The sequence below is a fragment of the Callithrix jacchus genome, chromosome 2 (assembly GCF_049354715.1).
Source record: "Callithrix jacchus isolate 240 chromosome 2, calJac240_pri, whole genome shotgun sequence".
NCBI lineage: Eukaryota > Metazoa > Chordata > Mammalia > Primates > Cebidae > Callithrix > Callithrix jacchus.
The window spans coordinates 148386375-148414362 of NC_133503.1; the positions used below are offsets into that span (position 1 = coordinate 148386375).

The 27988-nt window shown below is 39.4% G+C and overlaps 1 protein-coding gene and 1 pseudogene across 1 annotated transcript in view; one reads left to right on the top strand and one right to left on the bottom strand.

The window, feature by feature from the left end:
• ZSWIM6 (zinc finger SWIM-type containing 6) overlaps positions 1–27988 on the bottom strand; it is a 212942-nt gene that overhangs the window by 142668 nt on the left and 42286 nt on the right. The gene's annotated exons all lie outside the window — the stretch shown is intronic.
• On the top strand, positions 10156–11213 carry LOC100391657 (large ribosomal subunit protein uL3 pseudogene; annotated as a pseudogene).

Sequence of the window (27988 nt, forward strand, 5' to 3'; positions counted from 1 at the left end):
TACAGAGTGTGTGCTCTATTTACTGCTTGATACTTTGCACTAAAGGGAAACCCAGGCCGGGCAAGGTGGCTCACTCCTGTAATCCCAGAACTTTGGGAGCCCAAGGCGGGTGGATCACAAGGTCAGGAGTTCAAGACCAGCTTGGCCAACATGGTGAAACCCCAACTCTGCTAAAAATACAAAAATTAGCCGGGCGTGGTGGTGGGCACCTGTAATCCCAGCTACTCAGGAGGCTGAGGCAGGAGAATCGCTGGAACCCAGGAGGTGAAGGCTGCAGTGAGCCAAGATTGTGCCCCTGTGACAAGCCTGGGTGACAGAGCAAGACCTTATCTCAAAAAAAAAAAGGGCATCCCATACACAGAAATATCTACTAACTGTTATCACAAACTCAGATGTACATGCCCCATTAAAAACATTTTAAGGTTGACAAAATAAGAAATAATTCCTTGAATTTTGTCCCATATTTAAGACTTCCAGAATAATTTTTTAGTCTCTCCTTTTGCCCTTGGAGATAGGGTGAAAAAAAAAAGAGAACAGGTATCAGTGTGGATGCCACTAACCTAAGCACACAGACATGGGAGTACTTGGTGGGAGGAAGAAAAGGGCAAAGACAAAACAAAGGACAGCAGAGAGAGAAGACTGGTCTTGCTGCTTGGCTTAATGGAACATATAAGTTTGAAAACATTTATGCTAAACCTTCTTTTGTAGTACATCAAATTAGGAAAAGGTCATACAGGTTGATTCAACTAAGTAAATTCTATTACAAAGAACAAGTTACAAAATACAATATGCAGATGAGGCCTACCCTATGAACTATCTCCATGTCAAACCCTGACACTTCTCTTTAGACAGATAATTTATATAAGTATTTCTGATGCACCATTACCCTATTACATTCTTATAGAATAGTATGTTTTTTATTAGCTATTTGTCAGGAAAATGTCATCCCTATTTTTTTTAACCTATCTTAGCAGTACACTCTTTATTTTCTAAAATGTAATTTTTCAACATACAGCATCCATCAGGGTATCTGGAATAAGATAAACATATCTTATTAAACATACCTCTTTATGAATTGCATTTTTAAACTTTATCTCCCATAGAATATTCTTAAACTGTCTAAAGTCAGTCTTTTGAAAAAACTTGGCATGTATTTGTAGCAGTACCTCTGGAAAAAAGACTGGAAACCTTCTTAATTTAAGAGATTTCTTCCTTCTGTTGGTCCACCAGCACCATCCCCTCAATCCCCATTTAGCACTCAGTACTAGGCACACCAAGTCAGGAAATCATGGGGAGACTGGGAATGCAAAAAAAGGAAAGAAAAAAAGAAAAGATGGGTGGGGTTGGTGGCAGTATCAGTAAAGACCACTAAAGCAAAAGCTAACTAGAACACAGTAATTGTTGCAGGGAAAATAGCTAACACCACTGATCCAAATGTGTATAAACATACAAATACAGAATTTTGAAAACAGAAGACAGTAAATGAGATAACAAACAGAGTGCCAGACTTCAGACCAAGACAAATTACATATAACCAATAATAAAAACACATTATCAATAGGAGCCAGGAAACACTGTCAGGTTCCCACAGTCAAATGTAAAGACAATAAAAAGACCCTTTACCACAAGCACTTCTACTTGACGTTGCCCTGGTCAACGTTTTCATTAACATTGGAATGGACTCAAAGGTATGACCAGTGAGGATAATAAGGAGACAATAGCCTGACAGGATCACTACTTCCCAGAGCAGACAGAAGGTTCAGAAGGATTCAGCAGGCAGAACAAAGAGCAGATATATAAAACAACCCAAAGAAGGAAGAAAAAAATATAAAGCACTGCCATGGGCCACAAAAATAAGCTGCTGCCCATCTATAACATGAGGCCTTGCTTATGAGCAATCAATCCATGTGAAATAAAACATCCATCAGGGATGTCACAGACAGATGCTGTCTATAAAAGAAAACAGTAACAACAAAAAAATCAACTTGGGTTGAACTCATGAAATTACAGTTTTTAAACCTTCTTAGCATGCCCTGTGCTGGTCACATCCTATCTGAAGTATTATATGCTTTTCTGAAAATCACATTTTAAAAGCGGCAATGAAAAACTCAGGAACATTTCAGGAAAGGTAACATAACTGTGAAGGGTCTGAAATCACATCAAAGGAGGAGGGAGGGTAGACAGAGCTTTCGCAGCATAACTGAAATGAGAATTGAAATAATTCTTTTTCAATATCTGAAGATTTGTCACATACAAGATGAAAAACATAGAATTAGGGCCATAAGAGGGCAAGGAATACATACACTATGAAAAGCTCCCTAATATTAAGTTGCTCAAAACTACCTTGAAAACCAAGGGTTCCCCATCTCTAGAGTAGAAGCCAAGCGAAGGCTGAACACAGACAAATGGAGATGAAATGGAGACCTGCCAAGGCTGCTTCCAAGATCACATCTATGCTCTTTAGGAAGGTTGCACAGAGCTACTTCCAACCCTGTGATTCCATAACTCTGAAGATCATCTACACCCCCAAGTGTACTGGTAAGAAAACTAAAGCCAGATCTGCGAACTGCCTTGTTTTGTTCTATCAATCATTAAACAGCAAAAACGGAACCAGAGACCAGTTTCCAGACTCCCAGATTTGTGCTCTTTACTCTGTTCCAATCTTTTCACTCCAAGTATCAGGCCAACCTGACCAGGCCAGCTACAGAGGAAGCATTTTCTACTTACAAGTTCATTCAGATGTGGAAAGCAGAAACTGGAGAAACAAATTACAGTGTTCAGGACAAGAGATTTGATTGTTTTTCATTTCTTTCTGTAATGTTCAAACTTACTCAGATAGCCCAAGAAACACCAACCCTTATTAAGTACACTGATACCGTACATGTGCCCCCACTAAGAATTTAGCTCTGAGGGTTTTGTATTCAGAGGATTCTGGTCCCTCCGGCAAACAAAAATGAAGCCTCACTGTGCTTAAACCTTCTGCTTAACTCAGTAAGTGCTGACAGATTCTGGAAAAGGCAAAAGAAGATCTTACATTTTCACCTCAGTCAAAAGAAATGGAATCTGTTCCGGTAAATAAAGAGAAGATTTCAGTATATGAGATAAACTGGAACACCAGTGTTAGTAATTTTCTCCACCAAGTCACATATTAGGATTGAATCCATAATTAGACAAACTCACTGTTTTCAAATAAATTATATTTTTCAATAGACATTAATTATCTTTTTTCTTTAAAAAAAAAACACACACAGCTTGGCATAGTGGCTCATGCCTGTAATCTCAGCCCTTTGGGAGACTGAGGTGGATGGATCACCTGAGGTCAGGAGTTCAAGACCAGCCTGCCCAAGAAACTCCGTATTTACTAAAAATACAAAAATTACCCAGGTGTGGTGATGCATGCCTGTAATCCCAGCTACTTGGGAGGCTGAGGCAAGAGAACTACTTGAATCCAGGAGGTGGAGGTTGCAGTGAGCAGAGATCACACCACTGCACTCCAACCTGGGCAACAGAGCAAGACTCTTGTCTCAGAAAAAAAAAAAAAAACAAATAAACAAAAAAACCATACACAACTTGCACTCCTTCAGCCCCCTGAACTACCATTCCACCACAAGCTCAAGGTCATCCTTCCTTCACTCACTAAAAACCATCCTAATGACACTAGTACACAAATTCAGTTTGCTTTGTAACTCAGAGAAATGTATTCTCAGAACTGAAATTATACAATGCTTACCTTAATCCTAAAAATCAAAATTGCAATGAACCTCTGCTGGGGGTAATCAGGTACGATAATACTCTGTTACATACTTTATAAGCATACTGATGAATATTAAACCTCATTTTACAGATGAAGAAAAATGAGGTTCCAAGAGATTAAGTTACTTGCCCAGGGTCAAGAGCTACTAAGTGTTGGAACCAAGATTCAAATGCAGAACTTTAGGGCCCCACATCTTAAGCACTATACAACACTGCCCAGCTAGTTACTCAAGGAGAGCTGATGCTATAAAGGCAGCAGTCCCCAACCTTTTTGGTCAGCACCAGGGAGGACCAGATCATGAAAGACAGTTTTTCCACAGACTAGGGGTAGGGGGATGGTTTGAGGATAAAACTATTCTACCTCAGATCATCAGGCATTAGATTATCATAAGGAGTGTGCAACATAGATCCCTCCATACACAGTTCACAATAGGATTCCCCCTCCTATGAGGAATCAGAATCTCTGATAATCTGACAGGAGGCAGAGCCCAGGCAGTAATGCTCAAGTGCTTGCCACTCACCTCCTGCTGTGAACAAGCCAGGGACTGGTAGGATTCCATGGGGGGGGGGGGGTGGACCCCTGCTGTAAGGCTCCAGCAACAACTGGATCCACAGCTGGAAAGCAGGGCCCAAGATCACTTGGGTTTCACAGGTATCAGATGGCAAGAAGTACCATTCTCTGAAACACTATTGAGATCCTGTTTTGCAACCAGAGGCTTACATGGCAGCAGGAGAGACTAAGTATAGACATGAAAATGATACTCCCTTTGTTTTGAAGGTAAAATGGGAAATCTTAATAGTTACATTAAAAGGTAAATTTCATTTCTTTCTGTGCCAGGCAGTGGGACCAAACTCCTCTGTTCCCTTTCAATGTGGATTAAGCAGATTTGGACCACAGAGCCCATTCTCTACACTTGGAGTTAGTGAGCTAAACAGGCAACAAGGATTCTGTCCCCTTCAGAAGTCACTCACAAGAAGGATTCAAGTCAAAATTTAGGTAAAAATTACGTCTCTGCTAAAATTTCAGGAGTCATTTAAAATTTTCCTTTAGTATATTTGATTATATTTTTCTATGCGTGTACTACTTTTGGAATTCTTTCAAAGGCTCATGTTTTTGAAACAAAGTTACTTGCCTCTTAAAGAAAAACAACAATGAAGAAGCAGTCACAACAACTTGGCTGTCACTGATGGGCTGTGCGTGCCACGGTCCTTAGAGGACTCCACTGCAGGGCTGAAGATTCACAGCACATGCACACCAACAAAAAAAACTACCATTTCTCTCCTGAAATGAGGATTTATAGTCATGATTGCCACCCCCTGGGGCATTTCACTGACTCCCTAATATAACACTCAAGGTGAATCTGATTAAAATCAAACTTGTCAGGGGTAAATACTATGTATTTAAATTTAAGAAAATTCATTTTGATTACATAAAAACATTTTTATAAGATGTACTATATTTATATACAGTATAACACATAACTGGGATTTTTTTGGAGGAGTAGGAAGATATAGCCTGAACTAATTTAATGGTTTTCAGATTGAGTCTAAATCAATTTCCAAACTTGAATAACCTGGTTATTTTGTACAACAAACAAATTCAGGCAGATACTGACAATATGACAACAGAACTGAGTTCTAGTTCCACATCTTTTCCTATTACTGAAAATTAGGACAATCATGGGTAAGCCATTACCCTCTCTGAGAAGCAGTTCCCCACCTAACCTGTAAACTGGTAACAATCATTTGAAACTCTGTAGGGGCAAACAAATTCATTGTTATTATGTTTATAATACTCCTAAGAGAATAACTATGTCTTCTTCAACAACTTAATAAGGAATATTTGAAAGCATTAGAAGGATAATTTATTTAAATTCCCTTTCTCCCCAAAAAAATCTGTGTTTTCTGTATACTTTTTATTTAGCAACAGGTAAAAATTTTAAGCAAAACCTTAACTTTAAAATGTTGAATTAATTTTTTAAGTGTAGATAACCCCCTAACCTTACTAAACTATTTAAACCAGGCCAATATGACTGAAACTAAAATATAACACTCTGCCACTGAAAAAAGAATATGCCACCAACACTGCCATCTTATATTTGTTCAGAATTTCCAAGCTAAATACAATCTTTTATTCACATTTGAATGAAAATATTCAATTCACACAATAAATATGTATTGTCAGAAAGGTTACATGTTTCACAAATGAGGAAGACGAAGGTAAAAGAGAAGTAACAGATCCAAAGCCCACAGCTAAAAGTGGTAAAGTAGAAACCAAACCCAGCCTTCTGGTTCACGGTGCCCAAAACCATGCCTGCTCCAAACACCAGCCTGACTTTCTGATCTCAGTATATCTGTAGACTTGTACAGATGCACAAACTGTCCAGATCTTTTAGTTTCCAAGCAATATACTGATCTAATAAATGATTCAGAATTACTTAAATCAATACTCCCCTTTAAAAAAAAAAAGTAGAGCTTAGTATTCAAAGTCAACAGTCCACTACACCCCAACCCCACTTAGTAAAGCAATTTTCTTTACTCCATCTGAATAATTTTGTAAGAAACTAAATTCTATGAGAACACTTTAATATCAGATAACTAATGTAGTTCATGGCCTATTGTGCCTTACTTATAAAACTCTGCTTAAATGGTCAAGTGAACAGCATGTCTTAATTTATAAATTAGAAATTCTAAATATTAATCTTTCCTGATACATCAAAAAGAAGCATAGAAATGTTTTACGAAGTGTTTTTCAATTTTTGAAATCCGTTTTGTCTTAAACTCATGTTTTTAAAAAATTAATTACTGAGCTATCCCCATGTATGTAGGCCTGTGCTCATTCAATCAATTAAACCATTGATTTTTATCTTAACTCTGATATTATTTAACTCGGTATTCAAAAATGACACCCTGATAGATCTATATCTGTGTGCAGGTATAAATGGGAGGGGGGCAGGAATCACTGCACAGGAAATGGCCATTTTTTGTACAACACAAAGACTGCTCTTACTCTTTACATAGCCTGCTGTCTGTCCTGTTTTGGGCTGTTAGGCAAGACTGGGCAAGGTTGTGCCCAGGGCCCCCCACCAATATACCTTTATACCTTGACCAGGTTGGACTATCCAGAGAAGTCTTAACACTGAGAAGTCACACAATCTGACTGAAACTGTGCCCCCTTTATTAAAGGATTCTGCTCACCTTCCAGGCCATGAGAGCACTGCTGGGAGGATGAGTTGCATCATAAATGCACTCTTTCTGGTACCAATGGTTAGCACATCCCCTAACTTATAAAAGGGATTTTATAACTCCCCAAAATGAGCACAATGGGCTTTCACTTGTTCATCCTGATTGTGCCCATAAATCAAAGCACAGAGCTAACTAAAGCCTCATGATGGCAGTCTACTGTCCCCAGAGGATCAAGTTCAACTCCTCATCATGGCACACAAGGTCCAACCTGCCTCTAAAATCTCCCCTGCTGTACCACCCTCCTCTAACACTTGGTACCTGCTGTAGCAGCTGTGAAGACTGTGAATTGGAAAAAGGAGGTAACTGTTTCACACTTCCACATTTTTACACAAGCTTTACGTGCTGCCTAGAATGCCTTTCCATTCCCATTCCTCTGGCCAGCCACCTTTAACTCCTCCTAACAGTATTTGTCTTGTTAATTCCTTTCATTTGCCACTACTGAATCCAGTGTCCCCTTCTCTTTTCGAAAACTTCCCAGATCCCCAAGAAGAACTGATAATTCCCCCATCATATATACTATACTGTGCATTCAGAGGGTACTTAACATGCTGTCAAATTACATGCCTTGAAGTCATCTTACTTTCCACCTAGTGAGCCCCAAGAAGATGGGGAAAGGGTCTGAGTTGGCTTTAAATTCCCAGGACTCACCCAGTGCTGCTATAAATTAATTAGTCAATACTGGAGGAAGAACTAATACTGCTTAGCAGGCCAGGGACTTCTTCCCATGCTGGGGGTGCCAAGGCACAAGCAGTCAGGACTTGGCTGAATCTCCATTCCCAGCCCTGGAGAAGACACCATCTGACAGCCCAGGGAGCATGCCCAGAGAAAAGGGCACTCTCTCCCAAAAAGGAGCACTCAAAGTGGGATGTACCAGGCAGGGAAGGAGGGAGGAGACAGGCACTGCGCACTAGCACTTCCTGGAGTGAGAGAATCCCAACCTAAAGGATGGGAATTTTCTTTTAATCATACAAGCTTGCCCTTTATCTCAATTTATAGGCTTTGTCTCCTATATTCATTAATAAATGGCAGTTCTGTAATAAAAATAATTTAATCCAACAGAGCATCAACATAAATATTCCCCAAACTAAAACAAAGTCCTTACCTATGCAAAATTCAACCAGCCAACAATATTCCCATCCCACCCCTACCATAGAACACTCCACATACTTTGAGTCAGGGGTTGCTTGCTTCTATTTTATACATTATATAATAAGGTCGGTTATCTTGTTTCCAAGCCCCCTGTAGATTAAAAGCAGCATATGTGGAAAAGAGGTAAAGAAGAAGACAGAAGAGTTGCAAAAATCCAGACCCAAGAACCCTCAAGTCTAATAACCTGAACCATTTTTGCCCTACACATCTGGATGCACAGTACATTCCATCTTAAAGTGGATCTTTTTCCTTTTTTTTTTTTTTTTTTTTTTTGAGATGCATGTCTTGTTCTGTCGCCCAGGCTGGAGGGCAGTGGCCCAATCTCAGCTCACTGCAACCTCCGCCTCCTGGGTTCAAGCGATTCTCCTGCCTCAGCTTCCTGAGTAGCTGAGACTACAGGCGTCCACCACTACGCCTGGCTAATTTTTTGTATTTTTAGCAGAGACAGGGCTAGCCAGGATGGCCTTGAACTCCTCACCTCAGGTGATATGCCCACTTCAGCCTCCCAAAGTGCTGGGATTACAGATGTGAGCCACAGTGTCCAGCTAAAAGCAGACCTTTAAAGGAACAAATTATCAGCTTTCTAGGAGTGCTGACTATAACAATTTAGACATTTCTCAATATATTACTATAAAGCATAACTATATTTAAAATAAAATTATATATGCAGTTCTACTTCTAGAAATCTGCCCTCAGAATCTAAGTGGGCAAGAAGAATATGCCAATATTTTTAGTGTAGAACTGTTCGTAATAGTGAATAACAAAATACTATTAAAAAGTTACTGTGAAACAGATATATATATATATAAGATGGAACACAACACAGCCATTTTAGATCATATCCATTAACATGGAAAACAGCCAAACAAAGTACTGAGTTCAAAAATAAAGGCTGGTGGGCCAGGCATAGTGGCTCACACCTGTAATCCTAGCACTTTGGGAGGCCGAGGCAGGCGGATCATCTGAGGTCAGGAGTTCAAGACCAGCCTGACCAACATGGAGAAACCCCAACTCTACTAAAAATACAAAATTAGCTGGGCATGGTGACACATGCCTGTAATCCCAGCTACTCAGGAGGCTGAGGCAGGAGAATTGCTTGAATCAGGGAGGTGGAGGTTACAGTGAGCTGAGATTGTGCTGTTGCACTCCAGCCTGGACAAAAAGCATAACTCCGTCTCCAAAAAAAAGTAGGTAAACAGAATGTGAAGTTATGCAACTTCACTCACATTATATATCATGAGAGTGACGTGTGTGTGTGTTCTGGTACATGCACACAGGTGCACATGCATACATATTATCAAACTGTTAAAAGTGACAACTCCTGTATCACCAAACTGTTAATTTCACAATTTTCTATGTTGTCTGAATTCCCTACAGAAAGATAAATTTTCACATAAAAAATTATTTTTAAAAAACATACTCCAGAACAGGCATATCCATCACAAACACCACTTTGCAGGATAAAAGATATAGGAGAAAGAGGCATGTAGGTGCATGTCTATAGCCAGTTTGGGTGCAACTACTATGTGTTGCTTTCCACTCTTCTCCAATAAGAAAGAAATCAGCAGAAAGCTATAGACTCATCACTGTGAATTCATCAACACTATTAGAAAACACAATGCTGAAAGCTAGAGTATCTATACATAAAGATATCTCACACATACCACTCCAAACACCCTAACAATTTCACAGTTTCTTAGTACTATCTGGAAGAAGTACTTCATCAAATTTGCAATGTCAAAACACAAATGCATGTCAATCAATGAGGGAAATACAATCTCAAAGGAAAATATACACAAAATGAAGGTAGACCTATAAAAGCCCACTGGATGGCAAAGAGAAGCCCTGACTCTAGAAGTTTTGAAAATACTATTTTTTGCTCTACCGGCAAGATGTGACAGCATGATGTCTGACAGTAAGTTCTCTGCCCCCCCACATGGGTACTCAGCTTCCTGCCTCGGAAGCTCAGCAGCAGGCATATTGGGTAGGTGAAGAGCTTCCCTAAGGATGACCTTTCCAGGCCAGTCCACCTCTTATCCTTCCTGGGATACAAGGCTGGTTATGACCCACATCGTGTGAGAAGTCGACAGGCCAGGATCCAAGATGAGCAAGAAGGAGGTGGTAGAGGCTGTGAGCACTGTGGAAACACCACCCATGGTGGTTTTGGGCATTGTGGGCTAAATGGAAATCCCTTGAGGCCTCCGGACCTTCAAGATCATCTTTGTTAAGCACATCAGTGACAAGTGCAAGAAGTGTTTCTGTAAGAACTGGCATAAATCTAAGAAGGAGGCCTTGACCAAGTACTGTAAGAAATGGCAGGATGAAGATGGCAAGAAGCAGCTGAAGAAGGACTTCAGCAGCATGAACAATTGCCAAGTCATCCGCGTCATTGCCCACACCCAGATGTGCCTGCTTCCTCTGCGCCACAAGAAGGCCTACCTGATGGAGATCCAGGTGAACAGAGGCACTGTGGCCAAGAAGCTGGACTGGGCTTGCGAAAGGCTGGAGCAGCAGGTACCTGTGAACCAAGTGTTTGGACAGGACGAGATGCTTGTCGTCATCAAATTAACTGAGGGCAAAGGCTACACAAAGGGGTCACCAGTCACTGGCACACTAGAAGCTGCCCCGCAAGACCCACTGAGGCCTGCCCAAGGTGGCCTGTATGAGGGAATGGCATCCTGCCTGTGGCCTTCTCTGTGGCATGTGCTGGGCAGAAAGGCTACCATCACCACACTGAGATCAACAAGAAGATCTATAAGGCTGACCAGGGCTGCCTTATCAAGGACGGCAAACTGATCAAGAACAATGCCTCCAATGACTACGATCTGTCTGACAAAAGCATCTGGGTGGCTTTGTCCAATGATTTTGTCATGCTGAAAGGCTGTGTGGTGGGAACCAAGAAGCAAATCGCTGGTGCAGACCAAATGGCAGCTCTGGAGAAGACTGACCTTAAGTTCATTGACACCGCCTCCAGGTTTGGCCATGGCCGCTTCCAGACCATGGAGGAGAAGAAAGCACTCATGGGACCACTCAAGAAAGACCAAATTGCAAAGGAAGGAGTTTAATGCCAGGAACAGATTTTGCGGCTGGTAGGGTCTCAATAAAAGTTATTTTCCACTGGAAAAACACACACACACACACACACACACACACACACACAACAAAAAAAGAAAATACCATTTTTGAGAGCATTCTGACAATGCTTATTCACTAAAGTGTTATCTTTTGTGTGCTCTCCAGAGCAAGAGGCAAATTCAAGGAGAAGCAGGGAAGTGACAGTACTAGCAAATAAGAACTTATATTTTCACTTAAAAAGTATTTTGGTAAACACTAAAAATATTTCTTTGTTACTTAAATACAGATTCAAATTTAATATTGGGGGAATAAGGTATCTGAAGGTATCTAATCTTTAAAAATTATGATTTGAGTACAATGCTAGTTACATTATTTCAGAATTCCAGAGTGATTTTCTTCTTTTAAAAGGCACAAGAAGATTAAAAAGTATGGGTTAATTACTGCAACCTTCTGATTCAAAATTAATAGCACAGAAAAAAAGGAACTTTTAAAAACAAATATGGAAGATTACTCGGAAAAGTCGCAATGTCATTCCAGCAGACTAGCTGCCCATGAATACTTTTGCGAAGGATAGGATGGACGTATAGGTAGACAGGCAGACCGGCTGGCAGGCAGATAGGCAGGCAGGCTGACGGAGAAAAGGAAAGGAGATATGGATGAAGATGAAGAAAGGGAGCTCTATAGCAAATGGAAGAAAGAAAAATTCTATTCTGTCTCTTGCTGCAGATACCCTCAGGAAATATCAATAATGACACATTCTCGTTACAGAAATTCCCTATATTGGTCAGAGAACCTGCTTTTTTCATTCCCAGATCAAAAACTATATGCACCCTTTTGTACATCAAGGCTCATGCATATATAGCACGTGGCTAAGAAACTATTCTCTGCCCGGTATGCCCTCATCAAAATACATCTGTGGCCTGCTGTAACCTCTACTGACAACACTGACAGTTGCATGGAAGACCAACACAAAGACAGAGCAAATAGACATAGAATACATAATAAATCTGTCAAAACTGCATTCTGAGACTTGAGATTTTTTTAGTCCGCCTGAGTTTCCAAATGCATTTAGACCTTGAATCACTAAAGACTTTTTCGCTTTCCCATTAAGCTACAGGATATTTTTTTTTTTTGCCTTTTTGAGACAGTCTCTCACTGTCGCCTGGACTGGTATGTAACAGCGTGATCTCAGCTCACTGGAACCTCCGCTTCCTAGGTTCAAGCAATTCTCCTGCCTCAGCCACCTGAGTAGCTACAATTACAGGCTCCTGCCACCACACCCAGCTAATTTTTTGTATTTTTAGTAGAGATGGGGTTTCACTATGTTGGCCAGGCTGGGTCTTGAACTCCTGACCTCATGATCTGCCTGCCTCGGCCTCCTAAAGTGCTAGGATTACAGGTGTGAGCCACGTTACCTGGCCAAGCTGCAGGATTCTTTTTTTTTTTTTTTTTGAGACAGAGTTTTGCTCTTGTTACCCAGGCTGGAGTGCAATGGTGCGATCTCGGCTCACCGCAACCTCCACCTCCAGGGTTCAGGCAATTCTGCCTCAGCCTCCTGAGTAGCTGGGATTACAGGCACGCACCACCGTGCCCAGCTAATTTTTTGTATTTTTAGTAGAGACGGGGTTTCACCATGTTGACCAGGATGGTCTCGATCTCTTGACCTCGTGATCCACCTGCCTCGGCCTCCCAAAGTGCTGGGAGCTGCAGGATTCTTAAAGCTTCAAGAAAAGTACAGTATACTTGTACTTGAGAATACAAGTGTGGCACCATTAAAACAAGTCTCTGGTGAGGGAGCATCTTCCTGAAAAGATAAGCCCCAACTAGGCGAGAGGAAGCCCCAGACTGCCCTCAAAGGTGAAAGAACCATCCAAGATTCCACTGATATGTGGTGACTTTCAGCATTATGCATCTCTGCTCTCACTTCTTCTCCCTGAATGAGTTTGCAGGTATGTGTCCCAGTATGCCAAAATGATTTTACAGATCTTTAAATTATAAAGAATAAAGAAACACCGATCTAGAATATGCAAAAACCACATTAAACCACTCCCAAGATGCTGAGATTACAGGCATGAGCCACTGTGCCCGGTCCAATTTTTGTATTTTTAGCAGAAGCAGGGTTTTGCCAAGTTGGTGATCCTTTGCCACATTAAAGGCAAAATCCTTATGACTAACGAACTAAGTTCAAAATTCAACAATTTCATCAAACTTTCAAATTTCATAATTGTTCCTACTTCTATATAAACAAAATGGATTTCCATTTTAAGGTTTCCTTGCAGCAAAATAAGCAAAGTCACAATTCTGACTCAAGAAAACTCAAAGCTCACAGTCACTATACAGCAAAGTAATTAAGAGTATTGGTATTTTTAAGCCACTGTGTACGTAAACACTAGCTCTGCCATTTACTAGTTGTGTGACCAAAGCCAAATTACTTAGTATCTGTCTTAGTTTCCTTATCTATCTCACAGGGTTGTTCGAAGTTTTAAATAAATTAACCCATGTAAAGCCTTATAACAGTATGTGGCACTTGATGTAACAGTAATGACTATTTTCAAGGATTTTTAAGAAGTTAAATCAAGCAAGATTTTGAAATGTGAAGTGTTCAAACTTCTATCTTTCAAACAGGAAAAGGAGAAAGAAGAGATGGTTTTGCAAGTTTTTATTTGTTTTCTTTTTCAAAGGGTAGCTTTGACAGACCACTAATTCGAACTAATTTTAAATACATTTGTAGTGTTCAATGTGTTAAGTGTTCTGCCTTACAGTTCTAGAGTATAGCCTATTACAAAGCACACAACTGATTTAAAAAGCAGCAGCTGGCCAGGCGCGGCGTCTCATTCACGCCTATAATCCCGGCACTTAGGGAGGCTGAGGGTGGTGGATCACATGAGGCCAGGAGTTTGAGACCAGCCTGCCCAACATGATGAAACCCCATCTTTACTAAAAATACAAAAATTAGCTGGGCATCGTGGTATGTGTCTGTAATTCCAGCTACTCAGGAGACTGAGGCATGAGAATCACTTGAACCCGGGAAGCAGAGGTTGCAGTGAAACAAGATCATGCCACTGCACTCAAGCCTGGGCAACAGAGCAAGAGTCCATCTCAAAAAAAAAAAAAAAAAGAGGAGGGGGGAGGCGTCAAATAACACTTCTCTAAAACTTAGGGAAGTCTCACTCTGTCACCCAGACGGGAGTGCAGTGGATCTCGCAATCTCCGCCTCCTAGATTCAAGCCATTCTCCTGCCTCACCCTCCGGAGTAGCTGGGATTACAGGGATGCACCACCATGCCCAGCTAATTTTCTTTTTTTTTAAATAGAGACAAGGTTTCACCATGTTGCCCAGGCTGGTCTCGAACTCCTGACCTCAGGTTACCCGCCCACTTAGGCCTCTCAAGGTGCTGGGATTACAGGCATGAGCCACCGTGCCCGACCTAATTTTTGTATTTTTAGTAGAGGCAGGGTTTCACCAAGTTGGTGATCCTCCTACTTCAACCTCCCAAATAGCTGGGTCCACAGGTGCATGCCACCACACCTGGTTGATTTTTTTGTAGTTTTTGTAGAGATGGGGTTTCTCCACATTGTCCAAGTTGGTCTCAAACTCCTGAGCTCGAGCAATCTACCCACCTCGGCCTCCCAAAGTGCTGGGATTAAAGGCACTGAGCCACCACGCCTGGCCCTTTTTCTCCATTTCTTACATTTGAAATATCCCAGTATTTTGTTTAGTGCAGGGGTGTTCATTAAAATAACCATAAGTTTCATCAGCATGAGATATGGAAGGGAAAATGGAAAGGACACAACTCTCATTTTCAGGCAACTTATATAAATACGTTGTTTGGTTGGGGAAGCCGATTTACTGTATCTTATTACTGATATTACCGACTTGCTGATTGGAGGAAAGTGTAGATTTCTCCCAAAAGCAGATGGCCAATCTACCATAAAAAGCTGTTTTCTGACATAAGAAACTAGAGCAGAGAAATAAACTCTCGATAATCAGAACAAACTCCTTTGAACTCTATGTAGTGCTCATTATCAATATCATAAATAATACAATAAAAGGCAAAGTCTCCCTTGGAAAGAGCCTTAACAACTAAAGATAAAGGAACCAGCCCATAAATAAGTGAGTTGGTACAGGGCATATGGCAGGAGTACATGGATAAAGAGCCTCAAAAATAAAATGAAAGCTAGTAATGTTCTCTGAGAAAGTAAACTGCTCAAAAGTATGAAAAACATCTTTAAAACTAACACAAAGGGATTTGTAAAACAGGAAAATCTATTAACCCACAAGTTGTTGGGTTATTTTTCTTAAGTACACACATGTTTTGGAAACTTCAGAATCTCAAAATATATTCCTGATTAGCAACACTCAAGTTTCCAGCTGCCTTTACATTTGTTCACTTTGTCAAAGCCCTAATTCTACCAAAGTCCTTTGTCCTACACAAATGCCAGCTCAGCTCACCTTACTAGAAAGGCTCTTCTGGTTTTGTCAGCTGTGCCCATGATAAGCAGCTGGGAAGTATGGAAAAACCATTAACCATTGACTGAAAAAGAGAGTAGACATGAAGTTTCACCATTTGTTGCAGAAGTGGTTATAAAAAAAATGTAAATCAAAAAAATGAAATTAAAAAGACTATTCATTGCTCCACACCTGCTCCAAAAAGCTTTGCAATCACCAATCCATGTAAAATAGCCACAGTTCAATTAAAGGAAGTATTAATCCTTGTTTAAACAGAGAGAGAAAGAAACTAACAAAGTACAAAGCAAAGGCAAATCACTCAGAAGCAGGAAAAGAAATGTCCACTGATGCACTGAGGATAAACCAAAGGTCTTTCTGAGGTCTGAGTTTCCCTGATGTAGTACTCTAAATGTATGGCATATCCAGGACAGAGAGACATCAATTTGGAATGTAGGCAAGAGAGTTTTTCACAACTTCAAAGCATTGAAATGTGTTCCTAGTTAGTATGTAATATATGAAAGCCAAACACAGATTAGGCCTCAAATATTTCCTATCTTTAGTATTGTCCAATTGCTGAGCAAAAGTGCCACTGTTTCCATTCCCTCCTTATGCCTACCTGTGCCCACTACCCCAAGAAATGTGGCTATCAGGAGGGCTCTCTCCTGAATCTGCACAAGAACCCCACTGAAAACCCCATATCCAAAGCTGGCCATGAGTCAAATCTGACCATGCACCAACAGTCTAGGGTGTCTGCCTCTATTCAAAAGACAGAGAGCCAGTAGTTGTTCCATAAAATGCAGGCAAGTGGACATCATCGCCATGGCTAGTAGGATTATACACACCCTCAGGCACAGGGGCTGAGAGAAGCCTCCCAAATGAACTGAATGGATTTTCAATGAAAAAGCCAAGTAAACTACACTGCCTGGTAATGTTACAGAGTATGTGCTGTACAGAGTATGTGCATTGTAGTGTGAAACAACGAGAGAGAAAAGAGCATTAACATTGATAGAATGCTTATGCAGGGGACAAGATACTGGTGACAAATTATCTCAATTAATGCCAAGTGATGCCCACAGGAGTTAAATAACTGACCCCTTACTTAGTAGTAAGAGCTAAAACCAGAATCTAAACTCAGATCTGTCTAACAACAAATTAAATTTTCTTTCTGTCAAATCTGATGCCTTTCATTATTTTTCTCATTATCATGCTGCCCTGAAACAGTTAAGCTTCAATTATGAGTATCTGTAAAGGTGATGTTAAACTCAAGAGTGAGCCAAGCCTTTCCCGGACAACCCAGGAGTATATGCTGGCTTAAAAGAACTTCTTTAAACATTAAAATGTTTCCCGTTTGCCACTTTTGATGAAAATCTTTCCAAAATATCTGTCTTCTTGGACAGAATATACCAAACACCATTAACCAGTATATGTGTTGCCCATGTCCATGGTGTTCTGCCATTAGAGACGACAGACTGCACTGCACCTTAGAGATGGAAGGGGCTGCACAGTTCACTTAGTCAAACCCCAGGACTGCAGGAGATTTACAAGCTGTTAGGGCAAAAACGTGAACATGAAAAGAAGGTAATTTACATGTGGCCCAATAGATCTAGGATTTAAGCAGTTTGGGGGACACAAAAGTTCTAGTATTCCATCAACAATCAAAGTCACCCCACCAGAATCTCAGTTTCATCCAAGCAAACAGAAATAATACCCTCACTAAAACCAAACTGGTCGCCTATCCATCTTCACATTTTCTAAACCCTGTAATCTCATGAACTCAGTCAAACTCAACTGTTCACAAGGTTTTATGAGAGTGGCGGCTTGTTTCAGCCTATGTGAATTTTTTCTTTCTTACCCAGACTGACAGAGCTATGTACACTTTTCACTACCATGCTTGTTCTGAACACTTTATTCAGTTCAACAGAATTATTATCAGCAAAGATCAGAGATGCTCTGTTTTAGCAAAGAAAGGAACATTTTATCTGGCAGAATTCTTTGGTGTCAGTAAAGTAGTTTTTCTCAGTAGAAATATTACTGATGTTAGAATAAGTTTTTCATTTAAAAAAAATGATATTACTTAAACCAATCCCAAAAGGTATTGGCATATATAAGAAAAAGTTCTGGCTGGGCGCAGTGGCTCATGCCTGGAATCCCAGCACTTTGGGAAGCCAAAGCAGGTGGATCACCTGAAGTCAGGAAGTTTCAGACCATCCTGATCAATATGGTAAAACCCCATCTCTACTAAAAATACAAAAATTAGCTGGGTGTGGCGACATCGGCCTGTAGTCCCAGCTACCTGGGAGGCTGAGGCAGGAGAATTGCTTGAACCCGTAAGGCAGAGGTTCAGTGAGTTGAGATGGCGCCACTTACTACACTCCAACCTGGGTGACAAAGTGAGACTCCGTCTCAAAAAAGAAAAAGAAAAAAAACAAAAAGAAAAGAGAAAGTTTTTCTACATCATTAGGTACCAGATTGGAATAAGATATATTAACAGAATATTGTTATTTATCAAACTTTCCAAGTCTCTGTTCATTCAAAATAAGATCACGATTTCAATTATGGCTACCGCCAGCTGCTGGAATAAAGAAAAAGCCAGCCAGCCACATGGTCCTCTACTCCCATCACCTGCTTTTCATTATCATCCCACCTCCAGGCTGCCTAGATCTTTAACCCATTGGGGTGGGGGCTGCTTGTCAGCTGCCTAGTCTCTTTGTTGACTGTACCTACTTATTTTAGCATTATGCCTGAAGCTTAAAAAGAAAGGAAATCCTAAATAAAAGTAAAATACAGGTGTCTGAAAATTCAATAAACTTATTTTTCAAAAGTATGTCAGTTACATTTTCAGGAAAGACGATGAATGAATAACACAATTTTCCCTGTGTATCCTGACTTTTTGGACACTATTTATTGTACCATTTTCAGTTTAAGAACAAGATTCATTGCTTTGAAAGTAATGGAACGTCTGAAGGTTAAAAAAATCATGCTGAGTATGTTATTTAAAAGTTCCCTGACTTTGTGGACACCCTGTATCTTAATCTGCTGCTATAAATTAGCTTCCTCATTTCCTACCTACTTCCCCATGCACTCTAAACACCAATTTTTTTTCTTTTTTTTTTTTTTTGAGACGGAGTCTTGCTCTGTTGCCCAGGCTGGAGTGCAGTAGCATGGTTTCAGCTCACTCTAACCTCCACCTCCCGGGTTCAAGCGATCCTCCTGACTCAGCCTTCCAAGTAGCTGGGACTACAGGCATGAGCTACCATACCCAGCATTTTTTTGTTTTTGTTTTTTGCATTTTTAGTAAAGATGGGGTTTTGCCATGTTGGCCAGGCTTATCTCAAACTCCTGACCTCAGGTGATCCACAAACCTCAGCCTCCCAAAGTGCTGGCATTACAGGCATGAGCCACTGTACTCAGCCCAAACTGTTTCTCTCTACACGAGGCATCACAACTTTACTGATGTATTTTGTAAAACTGAAGAAATTATTAAAGAAAGAGAAAATTCTTGGCATCTTTGGAATCTAGTCAATTTTGTTACTAATTGCTATGTAACTCTAGGTGAGTCCTTGATCATAAATAAAAATGCATCTTAAGATTATGAATGTTGATGCGAGTGCCAAGCCAAGGGGCAGCAGACTACTCAATTCCTTTGAGAAAACAAAGAAAAACTGAGGCAGAAAGGATTGTCTCTTTCTAATCCAAAATACTAAAGATTTTGGATTAAAATACTGGTGATTTTGTCACCAAATGACTGACAGCTACGTATGGAGAATCAGTGTGCATAAGACAGCATGCAGGACCAGCCACCACCAGCCATACTTGTCTATCAGATGAATAGGACGCTACTTAGTCTTGCATTCATCTGGAAAGGATGAGCTTTTGGCCTGAATTCCAGTTCTCATTTTCCTCACATATCGGTATCACTCTACTCTCTATACCTCAACAAAAAAGAAAACGTTTAGCAGGTGAATCTTTACTAGTATAATACATGTTAGCTACAACCAAATTCATTTGTTATATCAAGAAAGATATCTGCATTCTACTTCCATATGAAATGCCCTAGTAAATTTTACATTCGTTTTGAATGGATTGTATTACATATATTCACAGAGCAAAGTACTCTATAACGCACTATGATGGAGGGATCTATTCACTCTACACTGCATGAATACCTCCATTACTAAAAAGAAAGAGACCTTCTTGTGGCATTCAAGAGGGTGACTATATGGAGTTACAGCTGAACAACAGAGAAAAAATATATCACTCTGATGATCAAAGAGGTAATATACTATATGTTAGTTTTCCACAGCCAAGTGGCCTCATGTCACAGACTACAAAAAAATAAAACTACAGACAACTGCTCACAACTGAGGCATGTACTTTTATTCACCCTTTAATATGAAACCATGACATGCACAATGTTAGTTACTTTGAACTTGTGCAGGATAGATGTACCCTGCCTTAAATTCAATAGTCATAAAGGGAAAAAAATGTTGAAGAAGATTTTCACTTTAAAAGAAAATTCGCAAAAAACTCTTTAAAAACTAAGTCCTTGGAATGATTCATTCTACAAATATATTTATTACATACTACAAGGAACAGTAAGTGTTTATAAATACATGTAGTGGGGACTACAGACTCTCACCACCACACCTGGCTAATTTTTGGTTTTGGTTGGTTTTGCTTTGCTTTGTTTTGTTTTGTTTCGTTTCGTTTCGTTTCGTTTTGAGACAGAGACGTGCTCTGTTGCCTAGGCTGGAATGCAGTGGCATAATCTCGGCTCACTGCAGCCTCCAACTCCCGGGTTCAAGTGATTCTCCTGCCTCAGCCTCCTGAGTAGCTGGGAATACAGCTGTGTGTCACCATAGCCAGCTAATTTTTTGTGTATTTTTAGTGGAGATGGGGTTTCGCTATGTTGGCCAGGCTAGCCTCAAACTCCTGACCTCAGGTGATCCACCTGACTTGGCCTCCCAAAGTGCTGGGATTACGGGCATGAGCCACCACACCCAGCCTGTATTTTTTTTTTTTTTTTTTTTAAGTAGAGACTGGGTGTTGACACATTGCCTAGCCTGGTCTCAGGCAATCTTCAGCCTCCCAAAGTGCTGGGACTATATGCATGAGCCACCTCGCCTGGCCCATGAATGATTTTATGCTTGTAGTAACAATTCTAAACCAAGGGTGAGCAATCTCTGGCATAAAAACCAAAGAGAGCAAAAGTCAACAGTGAAGACTTAATGGCCAGTGCATAACAGTATAAATCTCCCTTGATTCAAGTCAACATTTTCCAATAAACATTTAAGTACCTGCTGTGCCAGACAATCCTACCTGGATCAGCATTTCCTACACCTACATGTCCTGACTTGGCACATAGAAAGAACTCTCAGGTTGCATATGAATGCTGACTCTGATACCATATACCCAATACACTCAGATTTTGAAGTCCTAAGAACAATGAGTGGATACTACGTATTAGTACTTGCAAAAATTAGAGTTAAGTCTAGCAAGAAAACCAAGGTGCAAAGATTGTTAGGAAAACTTTCTGGGACCCTACTACTACAAGAGTGTACTTACTAATGACTCCCCATGGGCTGGGCATGGTGGCTCACACCTATAATCTCAGTACTTTGGGAGGCCGAGGCAGGCAGATCACCTGAAGTCAGGAGTTCGAGACCAGCCTGGCCAACATGGCGAAACCCCGTCTCTACTAAATATACAAAAATTACCCGGGCGTGGTGGCAGGTGCCTGTAATCCCAGCTACTCAGGAGGCTGAGGCAGGAGAACCACTTGAACCTAGGAGGTAGAGGCTGCAGTGAGCTGAGATCATGCCACTGCACTCCAGCCTGGGCAAGAGTGAGCCTGCATCTCAAAATAAAACAAAACAAAAAAAATCTAGTGTGAAGACAGTGATAAACAGATCAAAATAGTCCTAAGGCTATTCAAAGTCATAAAGAATAGGCAAAACTATTTTCTCACCTTAAATATCACACAAACAGGCTTAACAGTTTGCTTGTCTATCAGATATAACTTGGCATCTGCATTAATAGTACTTTTTCAAAGAGTGCTCACACTTTCAATTCCTTTTGAATGATAATAACTGGATCTTCTGCCTACCCTAGGACTCAGACATACTAATAATGCCAAGCTGCAGATAAGCACTTTCATGTTCAGGGTAGAAATATTTTGAGGAAGGTGTTTTTGTGGGAAGGCATTGTATAGGAAGGTTCATTCTGCTTTGTTCTGGTTTTTACTTGATACTCTCTAAGAGGTGAGTGCAAATATAATTTATCCCTCATGAAAAGATACATATCACAAGAAAAAAACCAATGGAAATGAAAAATTCCTAAAAGAGCTGTTTTTAATACACACTAGAAAAAAGGATCTTCACTTTTTTGTGGTATTAAATTCTTTGTCTTCATATAGTTTTCAACTCAAAACTAGTCATCTAAAGACCCTTTGGAAAAATGAAACTGTAAAAGGCAATGGATCACTCGACCACAAGTAAATCTCTACAATTTTAAGATGACAATCTACTTCAGTGCAGTCGTTTAGACAATAAAGACTTACAGGAAAAGAGAGGTAATAAAACACTTCACAAATCCAAAAAATTGCTTCCAGGACACAGAAAAATTTTCCTACACAAGGTCTAGCCTTGAAATTGCAGTAAGAAAAACATTTCTGAATTAATAAACTGAAGATACAGACTTAATGTTAACTTCCAAACTATTCTTTATCTTTTTAATTTCTTCCTTTTTTTTTTTTTTTTTTCTTTTTCCTCCAGAGACATGATCTTGCCCTGTTGCCCAGGCTGGAGTACAGAGTAATAATCATAGCTCACTGCAGCCTGACTCTTGGGTTCAGGCAATCCTCCCATCTCTGCCACCCAAGTAACTAGGATTATAGGCAGATGCCACCACACCCAGCTGATTTTTTTCATTTTCTTGTAGAGATGGGGTCTCACTACATTACTCAGGCTGGTTTGGAACTCCTGACCTCAAGTGGTCCTCTTGCTTCAGCCTCGTAAAGCACTAGGATAACAGGAGCAAGGCATCATGCCCAGCCCAATTGCATGTAATTTTTATTATGGCTTAAAACTGAAAAAGTAGTAAAGGGCATCCTTCTCCCTCAGTTTGTCTCCAGGCAATTTAAAGTTACCATTTTCTTGTGACTGCATCCACAAATGTTGTATGCATATATAAGCAGCATATAAATATTTCTGTATTTTCTCCTTTCTACTCAAATGGCAGCAAAACACACAGACTATTCTACACCTTGTGGAGTTTTTTTTCCCCCATTTAATATCTATATCTTCCTATATCAGTATTTTCCTTATTCTTTTTTAATAACTGCATGCTACTCCATCTTGGATGGGCAAATTTTTATTTAACCAACCTTCTATAATGAACATTTAGCTTGTTTCCAGAGTTTTGCTACTATAAACAATGCTTCTATAAAACCTGGGAATTCTTTGTTTCGGTTTTGCATAAGATAAAAATCTGAATGTTAAATTTTTGGGCCAAATAGTTCTCTGCATTTATAAATTGGACGATCCTATAAAATTATCCTCCATAAGGACTATCATAATTTACATTTCCATCCAAAATTTGAGTAGGTATCTCCTCACTCAGTATACCACTTGCTAATTTATCAATGTAATATGTTTTTTTTTTTAATGGCATCTGGTATAGTTTTAATTTTCATTTCTCTTATAAATCAAGTAAACACCTTACCTTCTCAGCATGTACAGCCATTTATCTCTCATTTCTGTGAATCTCCATATTTGACCTTTGTCCATTTTTCTACTGAATTGTTAGTCTTTTTATTGATTTGTTGACATTTTTCACCTATTAAGGAAATTTGCCTATCTTTGATGAGCTGTAAACGTTTTATTAGCTTGTCTTTTGACTTTGCTTGTGGGTTTCTTGTTGCTGTTGTTGTTTTGAGATGGAGTCTCGCTCTGTCACCCAGGCTGGAGTGCTCAGCCTCCCAAGTAGCTGAGGTAGCAGGTGCACACCACCATGCCCAGTTAATTTTTGTATTTTTAGTAAAGACGGGGTTTTACCATATTGACCAGGATGGTCTCAACCTCCTGACCTCATGATCTGCCAGCCTCCACCTCCCAAAGTGGTTTGTGGTAGTTTTTGATATGAAAAATCTTTTATTTTTTATGAATTTATATTGAGATAGAGTCTCACTCTTGTCTCCCAGACTGGAGTGCAGAGCATAATCTTGGCTCACTGCAATCTCCACTCCTGGAGTTCAAGCAATTCTCCTGCCTCAGCCTCCCGAGTAGCTGGAATGATAGGTGTCTGCCACCATGCCTGGCTAATTTTTGTATTTTTAGTAGAGATGAGATTTCACCATGTTGGCCAGGCTGGTCTTAAACTCCTGACCTCAGGTGATCTGCCCGCCTCGGTCTCCCAAAGTGCTGGGATTACAGGTGTGAGCCACTGTGCCTGGCCAATCTTTTATTTTTTTTTACAGCCTAACTTATAAATACTTTTTTTTATTGCTTCAGGGCTCTATGTAAAAAAAAAAAAAAAAAAAAAAAAAAACCTTCATTCTAAACTATATAAGTTTTCTCCTTTGCTTAGTTCTATTTCTTCTGTGACTTTGCCTTTTAAAGTTTGATCCATTTAAATTTCATTCTGGTGGAGGTATAAATTATAGATCCAACTTTATTTTTCTCCAGATGGCTACCCAGTTATCCCAACACCCTTTGAATAAACTCCCTCACTGATTTAAAACGCCACTTTATCATGTCCTGTGTGTTTTGGGGTCTCAAGTTTCCAGTCTTCATATTTTATTTCACTGATCTAGATCTATATATGTGCCTTCATCACATAGCTTTAATTATTGTAGCTTACTATCCTTTAATATCTTATACAGACTTGGTCCCGCCTCTCATTACTCTTGTTTTTCATAGTGTTCCTATTATACGCTCATTTCTGTATTAATTTTAGCCTGAGTTTGTCAAGCCAATAAAAATACTGTTGGCATTTTCACTGGAGTTACTTCCAATTTACAGACAATTTTCAGAAGCTTATTTACCTTTAAGAAACAACCCTAATACTATAGCTGGCAATTCTGCTCCACCAAAGTACAAATGATGTGATTCATGGCTCAACTAGAATGAGCCATGTTCATATTTCCTACTAGTACGATTCCAATCACAAGATGATGGTCTTCCTCACAGGTAACAATGGTGTTTGGCATTAACCGCCCTCCTACACACAGAAGGGCTATATGAAAAAATGCATAAATGTCAAAAGTACTGTTAAAATAGCAGATTCCCTGAGTTTATCCACAAATTAAATATAAATAAGAAACAATTCTATGGTCACCATGTGTTTTCTTAAAATGGAAGCTAAAGACACAGACATAAAAGAATTTAAAAAGACCTCTACAGATGATCCAGAAAGGTTCTAAGCAACGCTTTCTTCTGAGCATATCACCCCTATCCTAATGGTTTATTTTATGGGCTGTTTCCTAATTTTTCCACTCAAAGGACATTCCAAATTAGAAAATCATGTCCATTCTACTCCAACATTCCTAGAAAATTATTACCACATGTACAGTGTTTTTTATCATCAAGTAGATGAAAACAAAAGGCATGATAGGAACAAAAAGAGAAACAATATTTTACATTAATATTTTATAGTTTGTAAACACCAACAAAAACTATCTCTGCTACATGTACATAAACTGAGCTATTAATTATGAATACATTAAAATGAAGAATAATTTTATAAGCACTATTTTTAAAGTTTCATTTCTACTACATTCTGTCATTTTAATGCTGAAAATCTTAGATATCAAAAAAAAAAGTTATCTGTTGAAGGGTAGGGGGAGTAAGATACGATATTAAAGAAGTAGGCAGGGCCAGACGATGAAGGGCCTTGTAGGCAACACTAAGAATGTTAGATTTTGGTCTTAAGAATGGTAAAAATTATAAGATTTTAAGCAAGAAAAGATCATGATGATTAGCTACTTTCTAAAGATCACTTGACAACAATGTAGAAGATGGGTTAGTTGCATGATGGCAAGAGTAGATACTGAGAAACCAAGTTACTGCACTGAACCAGACATGATTATTAGATTTAGGGTAGGAGTGGTAGCAGCAATATAAAGAAAGGATTCATTTAAGAAATACTGAGTAGAAGAAATTTTCGTAGTAGTCAAAATGCTCTAACATTCCCCCCTCTCCAAAAAAAGTCCAAGTGGTTTTACTGATACATTCTACCAAAGCTTCAAAAATCAGTACTTAAATGTAAATAGGGCCAGGTACAGTAGCTCATGCCTGTAATCCCAACCACTTTGGGAGGCCAAGTGGGAGGCTTGCTTGGGCCCAGGAGTTCAAGACCAGCCTGGGCAACAGAGGAAGATTCCATTTCTGTAAGATTTTTTTAAATTGTTTAATGTAAATGAATAAAGAGTTCTGTAAGCATGCAACCAAACTGATAACATTGGTTAATTCTGGAGAAAGGAGGTGAAAACTATGGGTAACAAAGAGATAATATTTGTTTTGTTTTTTTGTTTTTTTTTTTTTTTTTGTAATTTTTAGTAGAGACGGGGTTTCACCATGTTGACCAGGATGGTCTCGATCTGTTGACCTCGTGATCCACCCGCCTCGGCCTCCCAAAGTGCTGGGATTACAGGCTTGAGCCACCGCGCCCGGCCAATATTTGTATTTTTTAAGAATGTATTCATCTATGACTTGTATAATTAAAGTTTCTAAGACATTTTCCTACAAATTAAATACAGAAAGTTTTAATTCATATATACATTAAATACTTACATGAAAGAAGAAACATTGAAGAGGTAAAAATGATAAGACACTGCTAATTTTCTAATAACAACTCAGAAATAATACAAATGATGGTGTCATTTACAGATCTAGGAAACAAATAGGGAAAGGCAGGTTTGAAAGAAAATTCTTAAGTCTGGGTGTAACAAATAAGTAAAGAAGTCCTAAGAATAGGTGGACTACAGGAGAGTCTGGAGCTCAGGAGAAGTGAACACTTGAACCTGGTACATGGTGGTAGAGGAGATGAGAGTAGGAAAGGGGCCCAAAAAGTGGGAAGAAGAAGGTGGACTAACTAAGACTGGAGTTACCAAAGAGGTAAGAGAAAAACCATCAGATCTTGACTGATCAAAGTCCAGTGAAGACCTTTACAAGAAAGAGTGGTCAGCTATGTTTGGTGCTACTGAGTTGTAAATAAGATGAAGAATGAGAAGAATCCACTGAATTGAGCAACACTAGCACCTTCAGCAGGTTCAGTGGAGTGATGGAGCAGAGACCAAAGTTAAAAGAATGAAGTACAAGGTGAAGAAATGAAGTGAATGTGATCACTCTTTGAAGAAATGTGGATATTGAAAAAAAAAATAGGGTAGAGGGCAAGAAGGGGTAGATAGGCTTAGTGTCAAATGGGGGCTTTTTTTTTTTTTTTTAAGAAAGAACTCATTTCTCCATGTTTAAATGGCATTTATACATGATGGTAGATAGGGAAAAGAATGATTATTTCCTTTCAATAATGCCCCAAAATTGATACTGGAAACAAACTGGACTGCTGCTCATTTCTGTAGTATGACAGTGAGAAATCTCCAACATCAGTAAAAGGAACTTATTCACTCTGAAAGATAGTAAATCAACAACAACAAAACACCCTATAGACATGAAAGAAGATCTGCTTTTTAATGTAAAAGATCTACATTTAAATCATAAGGGAACTTTTACAACATTCACATCAAAATGGAAAATGGAATTTAAAGTTCATGTGCCTGATGTCCACTCTATAAATTCTAAAATACACTTTCTCAAAATAATCAGGTGAGGGAGGATAATACAATAGGTCAACTTTCTCTGATTCTTCCACAGATTAAAGGTTTCACAGATGACTTGAAAGGAAACTGATGAGTACATGAATAGCTTAGTTATTTACACCCCTTGAGGCACATACACAGCACACCTAATGGTTCTGCCCTGAGGCAAAAGACTTAACAGATTGCCCTCCTAATTGCTCCCTGGACACACTTGCGATCCCACAGTTTCCTATATAAAACTCACCTTTAGGGGAAAAAAATCCAAAAATAAATATCTCACCAACTACTTCTAAACAAATAAAACTGTGTAAAATACCCAAAACCTAACAAATCACCATGCCACACACTAGCTAATATACCTAATGACCTGCTTCTCTTTAAAATAAAAGCAATTTAGATAAAGACATTAACCAATTATTTAAACAACATCATGACCCAATAAACTTCTGAGCATCTAGTTTTACTATAACTGCAGTGCCAATTTTATAATTTCAAACTGAG